Here is a 9,099-nt window from a genome sequence, read left to right as displayed (position 1 = left end):
TGGCTCTCCCTGTGCTAAAGATGTCTGCTCCTCCCAGTGCACCTTGCTAATCACCTCAGCAGGAAGGAGACTGTTCTGAATTTGAAGCTGAGGAGGCATCCTGGAGCAGTTTGGCTTTGGTTAGGGGAGGGACCAAGGAAAGTGGCCAAGGCATTTGGAGGGCTGAGTTGAAAGACCACAGGGCAGGTCAGGGGCATGTGGCAGGAAAGGAACTGTGTCAGTTTTGAGCCCCTCAGTTCTCCTGTTCTGAGTTCAGGCCATTCACTGATGTGCCTGGGGACATTTCTGTGTGACAGCGCTGCTCTCAGCTCAGGGATGAGCATCAGATCCAAGACCAGAGACTGTGCTCTTCCTCTGTGGGCAGCAAAGTCCATGCCCTGAGCGTCGGGCATTGCTCTCTTCCAACCCTCTTGTTCTTCTGAGGGAGACCTCACACATTCTAGTCCTTCTCTGCTCTGGGGTGCACAGCCCTGATTCCAGCCCCTCCAGCAGCACAGGAAGGGGTGCAGTGACAGAGGGAGCGACACCTCTATCCAGGTGGCCTGGATGGTCCCTCTGCCCTCCCTGAGCCAGGCTGGGCCTTGACCCAGTGTGTGAATGTTAATAAAAATACAGCATCACTTCTTAATATTCTTAAAAGAAAAAGGTATTTTTAGAAAAAAAAATTTCCATAGAAGGAAAGTGAGGATCTAGGATTCGTCCGGAGGAGTGGGGTACACTCCTTCCCTGACTGGCACCCCAAGTGGACACACAAACACAAATACAAGTATAGACGTGTGTAGGTGCACACATACACAACACCCTCACAGCCTTCCCCACCAACTCTGTTACACATCCCCATGACACACCCATGCACCTCTGCGTGCCTTTACATACGTGCACACACCCCATCCCTGTCTGCCTTGCACCTCTGAGGCTGCAGATTGGAGGAAACCAGGAGAGGAGCCAGGAGAAGCCGAGGAGGAGCCTGGCCACAGACAGAGGGAGACCAGGGCATCCCTTCTTGACCCAACTCTGCCTCAGACCCTGGAGTTCTCTCCAGAGCCAGGAATGGATGTTCCAGACTTGGGCTTCTCCAGGGGTTGATTCCTGTGGGGACCTGAGCTAATATGTGAGTTTCCTGGGTCCTCACTGTTCTGCCTTCAGTGACAAGGGGGGAAAGGGTCGATGCGTTAGGCTTTTGATTTACAAGCAGACAAAACAGAAGGCCAACAACCAAACACACTGTCAAGGGGTCAGTGTGGGACACAGAGCTAGTGAGCTCCCCCGAGCCCTTCAGGAGCCATCTCCTTTCCCCGCCTGGTGGCTGTGGTGCCACTGGAGCATTGGTGTGGTCTGCTCTCTGCAGAGTGTAATGTGTGGGGTCAGGTGTGTCCTCTGAGGCCCCCAATCCCCTCCACCCTCGGGGCAGGGATGTCCTTTGAAGTCCCCCAGCCCCATCCGCCCTCTGGGCAGGGACATTCTCTGAATACCCCCCTCCCCCACTATGGGCAGGGACGTCCTCTGAGGTATCTGGACACTGTGAACAGAACTGCTGTACATAACTCCATGCTGTTACCTAGGTGTGTTTTCGAGGCAGTCATCTGTATTCTTGGATCATGAGGTGACACCATGTCTAACTTTGGGGAAAATGGCCAGCTTTTTGATAGTAGTGAGCTGTTGAGTGTTCCACCAACAATGCACGAGAGTGCCTGTGGCTGCTCATCATCCTCAAGGTGGATACCGCACTTAGGAAAGACCTTAGCACCTTAGTAGGTGTGCAGTGCATCTCAGAATTTTAGTTTGTGCTTTCTTCATGACAGGTGATGCTAAGAATCCTGTTTATGCTTCTTTGCCATCTCATACTTTCTTGTGAGTTGTCTCTTTAGATTTTACCTACTGGGTTATCTTATTGCTGAGTGTCTTACTATGTTCTGGACACAAGTTTATTTTAGACACATGCTTTCCAGATGTTTCACCCAGTCTTTTCCTTGTCTTTTCATTTCCTTAATATGGGTTTTTGCAGAGTGATTTAATGCAACTCACATCATCAGTTTTGTCTTTCATGGATTTGTTTTGGGGGCTTTATTTAAAGCCTCACCATGAAACGTGTGGTCATGCATGTCTTCTAGAGTTTTGCAGTTTCACATTGTAAACTCAAGTCTATGGAGTATTTTGACAGGTTCTGGGCTCCAGATGTGTGCCTTCTTGAGGTGCATCTGAATCCTAGGTTTAGAAACAGCTTTCTGGGAATTTCACTTGGAATCACTGAATCTGCAGAGGAGGTTTATCTTAACGACATGGAGACCTGAACAAGGAGTATCTCTGCATTTATTTATATTGCATTTGATTTCTTTCTACTGTTTCAAGATTTTCTGAAAGCAGGTACTTCAATTTTGGGGGATGCTATTTTACATGTTAACACATTTAAAATTCTCTTATTCCAGTTTACACATTCCACTCTTTCTTCTACATGATTGCTACTGTATAGGAAATCGGTGGAATTTTGCCTAGGGGCCATGTACTTTGCAGCTTTCTATCTCCATCCATTTTGACCAAGACATAGGATGGGCTTTATTTTTTTAATTTTTTTTGTAGTTGTAGGTGGACAGCATGTCTTTATTTATTTATTTATCTTATTTATATAATGCAGTGCTGAGGATCAAACCCAGTGCCTCACATGTGCTAGGCCAGAGCTTTGCCACTGATACCGCCCCATCCCTCTTTCTTTTTGATTTATGAAACTATGACCGGAAATCATCAGAACTATGAATTTCCGAGCTTCTCTGTTGACTGGCACGAGGGTGTGCAGAGGCAGCTCTGAAGGCTGAGCCTCCGGCGCCCTGCGCTGCCCATGGCGGCCAGCAGGGGTGCGCATTATAACTGTCTCCACCACCTGCTTTTGGGAGTGGTGTTCTGTGTCCTCTGCAAGTTTCCTTCTCTTGGGGACCCAGGTGGGAGCTGCCACATCTGGGTATGCCTGGGGGCCCTAAGGTGGGGAGCAGCAGTTCATTATCCTGGGGACCCACGTGGAGAGACACCATGGCCTGGGGATGCCTGGGGGCCCTAAGATGGGGTCCAGGGCTTCCTTATCCTGGGGACCCTCTTGGGGAGACACCATGGCCTGGGGATGCCTGGGGGATATGTCTAAGGTGGGGACCAGGGCTTCCTTATCCTGGGGACACATGTGGAGAGACACCACGGCCTGGGGATGCCTGGGGACTCTGCCTAAGGTGGGGACCAGGGCCTCCTTCTCCTTGGCACCTACCCATGGAGACTCCACTGTGGATTCAGGATGACCGAGGTCCAGGTGAGGAAAACATGAGGAAGAAGCTTCCTGGGCACTGCCTGGTGGGCTGAGGAAGAAGTTCTGCCATGTCCTTTGCTTTCCCAGGTAATATTTCAGCAGAACTTCTTTTACAACAGTTTTCCTCACTGAGACATTGGCTGCTCGTCATTATGTCCCTTCAGTGTGTTTTGTGTGGCCTGAGTGTATTTTGGGGAGAAATGCAAGGACACAGGAGAAACCTAGATGGCCACTCAGGATGGTGCAGGGAGGCCCAGTGCCTGGAGTCCCACTGGGGCCTGAGGGGACCTCATTGCTTGCTCTTATTCATGTTTTAATGACTAAATTTTCTTATAGGTTTAAGTACTTGAGAAATAATGAGAAGTTGATGTGTTAAAATTCAAAGTTATGTTAAGTGTAAATATTGCATTTGTGTCGGTTACAAGAAGGACCTTGTAGTGGGGTTCTAGACCAGGGGTGGAGTGCTCCGTCCCAGGAGCTCTGAGATGAAACCAAATGAAGAAGCAAGACACAGACTTGAAGATCTACAGTGTGAACCAACCACAAGTAAAGGAGGACTTCAAATGTATCGATCCCGTGCACTGCATGCTCCCATTAGAACCTCATCTGTCATTGTCTAAAGTCTATTGGAAATAGCTGGAGAAATCTGCGTATCAGTTGGGTGTTAGATATTAAAGAATTACGATTATTTTTAACTGTGGCTGTATTAAAGACTTCTTTCCATTACGTGACTACAATTTTTTAGAAGAAACCGGATGATGCTGGGGTTTGCTGGGTGAGTCTGTTCCCAGTGGGGTGGGCCCTCTGGCCAGTCCCACAGTGGGGATGGCTGTGTGGGCAGTTTCTTGGCTGAAGTACCCATAATACTTGGGGTACCAGGGCCACAAGCTCTGAGGGGCCTGTGGGCAGAATGCTGGACAGCAGTGCCTAGAATCCTCAGGGCCCACAGTTCCCAGGAGCCTCTGGTGAGAACTGCATGACAGACCACTACTACCCAGAATGATGGGGGCTCCTGTCAACTGTGTGGCCTGCAGACCCCAGAGGCCTTTGTGGAGGATTCTTGACTGGGCGGGCAGTCGCTGGGATATGCTGCCCAGAATCCTCAGTGTACCAGGGCAAGCACGTGGCCCAAAGCTCCCAGGGGCCTAGGTGGGTGTGAGCGGCAGAATGCTGGACTGCACTGCCCAGAGTCCCCGGGTGGTTTGTGGGAATGCAGCCAGCAGCTCCCAGGAGACTCTGGGGTGAGAGCTGCGAAGGTTATGGTGGCTGTCCTACCTAGAATCCTTTAGGGCCTGCTGTCACCAGAGCCCTTTGCAGTGAGGGCAGCATAGGTCAAATGACAGAAGGGAGTATCCATCACTCTCGGGGACCTGCAGCTTGCAGGGACCTCTGGAGTGATGGCTGTACTGACAAAATGACAAACTGTGCTACCCATTACCCTTGGATGCCTGCTGTTCCTAGGAACCTCTGGGGGCAGGGCTGCAAGGGCAGAACACCAGGCTTAGGTGCTCATAATCCCTGGGGATCCCTGAAAACCCGGTAACTCCCAGAGCTTCTGTGGTGAGGGTTGTGTGGGTAGAGCATTACCTGGAATCTCTAGGGAACCAGGGAAAGCATGGGGTCTGCAGCTCCTGTGGTCCTCCCAGCAGGGCTGTGCAGGCCAAACCTACCCTACCCTACCTTACCCAGAACCCTCAGGGGCTGCGGCTCCCAGGATCCTTTGTAGTAATTGAGCATGAACACTGCACCACATTACCCAGAATCCTCAGGGGCTGCGGCTCCCAGGATCCTTTGTAGTAATTGAGCATGAACACTGTACTACATTACCCAGAACCCTCAGGGGCTGCGGCTCCCAGGATCCTTTGTAGTAATTGAGCATGAACACTGCACTACATTACCCAGAATCCTCAGGGGCTGCAGCTCCCAGGATCCTTTGTAGTAATTGAGGTGCACTACATTACCCACAATCCTCAGGGGCTGCAGCTCCCAGGATCCTTTGTAGTAATTGAGGTGCACTACATTACGCACAATCCTCAGGGGCTGCAGCTCCCAGGATCCTTTGTAGTAATTGAGGTGCACTACATTACCCACAATTCTCAGGGGCTGCAGCTCCCAGGATCCTTTGTAGTAATTGAGCATGAACACTGCACTACATTACCCAGAACCCTCAGGGGCTGCAGCTACCAGGATCCTTTGTAGTAATTGAGGTGCACTACATTACCCACAATCCTCAGGGGCTGCAGCTCCCAGGATCCTTTGTAGTAATTGAGCTGTACTACATTACCCACAATCCTCAGGGGCTGCAGCTCCCAGGATCCTTTGTAGTAATTGAGCTGCACTACATTACCCACAATCCTCAGGGGCTGCAGCTCCCAGGATCCTTTGTAGTAATTGAGCTGCACTACATTACCCAGAACCCTCAGGGGCTGCAGCTCCCAGGATCCTTTATAGTAATTGAACTGCACTACATTACCCACAATCCTCAGAGGCTGCAGCTCCCAGGATCCTTTATAGTAATTGAGCTGCGCTACATTACCCACAATCCTCAGGACTACAGCTCCCTGAACCCTCTTTGATGACTGAGCCAGCCCTGGGACTGAAGGACCCACAACCCTAAGGGAGAATTTAGCTCCCGGAACCCTCTGATGTGAGTGGGCAGAACTACATGTCTCACTACCCTCAAGGGCTGTGGCTCTAAGGGTCCTCTGTGGGGAGAAGGAGAGGGCAGAGAACTTAACTGTACTACCTGGAATCCTTGGGGGAGGCGTTGTCCAGGTGAGTGTGCAGCCTGCAAGTCCCAGAGGCCTTCACAGTGCGGGCTATGCAGAAGGCTAGACTACACTGCCCAGAATCCCTGAGCCCTGGAGTGCCCAGACACCTTCCTTTGGAGGTCTTCAGGGAAAAGCATCTGGGGTGTCCAGGCAGATCCCAGGAGCCCTGATGGTGAGATCCACTTAGATAGCATGGACTGCATTACCCAGAATAATCAATGGCCCACAGACCTCTGAGGTCAGGGCTGCCTGCGTAGTACAGACTACAATGCCCAGAATTCCTGGGGGCTCAGAGTTCTAAGGTACCACTATAATGTGGTCTGCACCAACAGAACTCCACACTACAAGGTCCCTGGTGCTTGGGGGCCTGCAGCTCCCTGCCGCAGTCTGGCTGGGTACAAATCACGAGCCACTCACAGCTTTGTAGATTCAAACAGCAACTCTTTATTCCCGAACTCACACCGGCCTCTACAAACACGTTCTGGGGAAATCCACGTTCTCTGCCCAAATCCACACCTCCACTGGGCTTCTGTCTCCCAAATATATTCTGAATCCCGTGAGAACTCAAGGGGAACTCAGGCAGCAGGATATGCCCTATTCTAAATGGGGAACGCCCTAAACTCGGATTATCCTAAACCGAGAACACCCTAAACACGGATCTGCCCTGGTCCTTGAGCAAGGTCACCTTACATGCAATGTTGCTGCAAAATGTCCTATTTCCATGAGTCCTTCCACTAAAGAAACATGGGGGTACGCTGGCAAGGAAATTGTCATACCTACTTGGCTGATGGCTCCCAGCAGCTCCCAGGAGCCTCTATGGTGAGGGCTGCATGGGCCAAATACACTTCCCAGAATCCTAGGGGCCCCCATGTAGCACCTCACAGAAACTTCACAATGAGGGCCACATTGTAGAATACTGGACTGCACTGGCCAGAATCCTGGAGTATGTGGTACCTGCAGCCTCTGTAGGCTTCTGGGGTGGCCAAAACACCTGACTACACTGCCAGGGTCTTCCAGATGCCAGCATGTGGCACACAGCTCTCAGGTCCTCTGTGGCTAGGGTGTGTGGGCAGAACACCAGGTGACACTGCCAGGGTCCTTCAGGTGCTTGGACCAGTGTGGGGCAAAGAGTTCTATGGTCCTCTATGGCAGGGCTGTGTGGGAGGAAAACTAGATGCCACTGCCAGAGTCCTCCAGGGCATCTGGACCAGCACGTGGCAAACAGACCCATGGTCCTCAGTGCTAAGGTCTGTGTGGGCAGAACACCAGGTGACACTGCCAGGGTCCTCCAGGGCACCTGGACCAGCACGTGGCAAACAGCCCCATGGTCCTTAGTGCTAAGGTCTGTGTGGGCAGAACACCAGGTGACACTGCCAGGGTCCTCCAGGTGCCTGGACCAGCACGTGGCACACAGCCCCATGGTCCTCTGTGGTTACAGTGTGTGGGCAGAACACCAGGTGACACTGCCAGGGCCCTCCAGGTGCCTGGACAGCATGTGTCACACAGCTCTCAGATCCTCTGTGGTTACAGTGTGGGGGCAGAACACCAGATTTCACAGTCAAGAATCCCTGGGAATTCTGAATGAAAGTGTAGCCTGTAGCTCCCAGGTGCATCCATGACTAGAGCTGAATCATCTAGAATGAATTATTTAGAATTAGTTAGAATGCCCCAAGGCAGGGGCTGAAGCCTGCTTCCCAGAATCATCAGAGGGTTTGATCTGAAGTCAGTTCTCCTCCCCTTGACAGTGGTCACCATGGGCTGAGATTAAACTGTTTTGTTTTGTTTTTCCACCAGGTGTTGAACTCAGAGGTGCTTAACAACTGAGCCACAACCCAGCCCTGTTCAGTTTCTATTTTGAGGCAGGGTCTTGCCAAGTTGCTTAGGGTCTAACTAAATTGCTGAGACTAACCTTGAACTTATGAACCTCCTGCCTCAGCCCCCAGAGCCACTGGGATTTCAGGTGTGTGCTACTGCATCCAGCCTTAACTTCTTTTCTGAAAAACCATGATCTGAAAATGGGGCAGCCTCTGGCTAAGTCGCTCTGTCTCCAACACCTCACTTCCCAGAGGCCTCTGCAGTGGGCCGTTTCTGGGCTTCTGTTGGGTGCATGAGAGAATTTCCCAGCTCCTGCAGCTGCACATGTCTGCACCCCTGCCCACCTGGCCCCTGGCTGCAGCAGCGCTTGGCCTGGTGGAGTGCAGGGCTGGGGTTCAGGTGTTAGGTAGTAGCTAGCAATGAGCATTGAAATGCGGGCAAGATCCCAAGAGTTCTTTAAAGTACTCCCAAAGTAGATGAGAAAGCAAAGGTGGTAGTTAATTTGTAGAAATAAACTGAAGCAGAGGAGCTAATGGGAAGACATATCAAGAGAAAGGAGTAATGAGACTAACTCTGTCCACTGAGGTTGGTGGGAAGCTAGAAATCATGACTAAAGGTGGCTCCATTTGTCTGGAAAGGAAGTGCTGCAGGGCACAGACCAGGCAAGACACCAAACAAAAAGCAGATTTTATTTGTCTATAGCCAGGTTCAGAGGGCACAGCTTTTGGTGTAATAAATCAATCCCCCTGAACTTTGAGTTCAGTAGTTTCAGAACTCTATACCCAGCATGTAAGGGGAGGGGCTCAGAAGTTACCAGTCTGCAGAAGTTCACACACAAGCAGCTTTGTCTTTCACTGTTGTGGGCAAGTTAACCCTTCAAGGACAGCGACTGAGAAGGGGGGAGCTGGTTCTCCCCTCCCTTCCTCCCCTGCCAGCTCTTACCATGGAGCCTGATTGGTAACTTCTCTCAGAGATGTAGCCATCTCAGTGAGGATCCAGCTCAGGGCCAGAGGCCTGGTTACAGGATTTGTCTTTTATTTATTTATTTATTTATTTTTATCACATTAAACAGTAAGAATCATTGGGCAATAAAGATCTTCCTTAAAGGAAATAAAAACATTTTAATAGGTTTTTATCATGTCAAAATATGGACAAAATGTTAGCTCACATTAGCATAGTAAAATTAGGGAAATAGCCTGAAATATTCTTGAGTTGATCAGTTAAAAT

This window comes from Callospermophilus lateralis, chromosome 1, assembly GCF_048772815.1.
Source record: "Callospermophilus lateralis isolate mCalLat2 chromosome 1, mCalLat2.hap1, whole genome shotgun sequence".
Taxonomy (NCBI): domain Eukaryota; kingdom Metazoa; phylum Chordata; class Mammalia; order Rodentia; family Sciuridae; genus Callospermophilus; species Callospermophilus lateralis.
The sequence above is the reverse complement of the archived record's forward strand: the minus strand, read 5'-3'. Positions refer to the sequence as shown.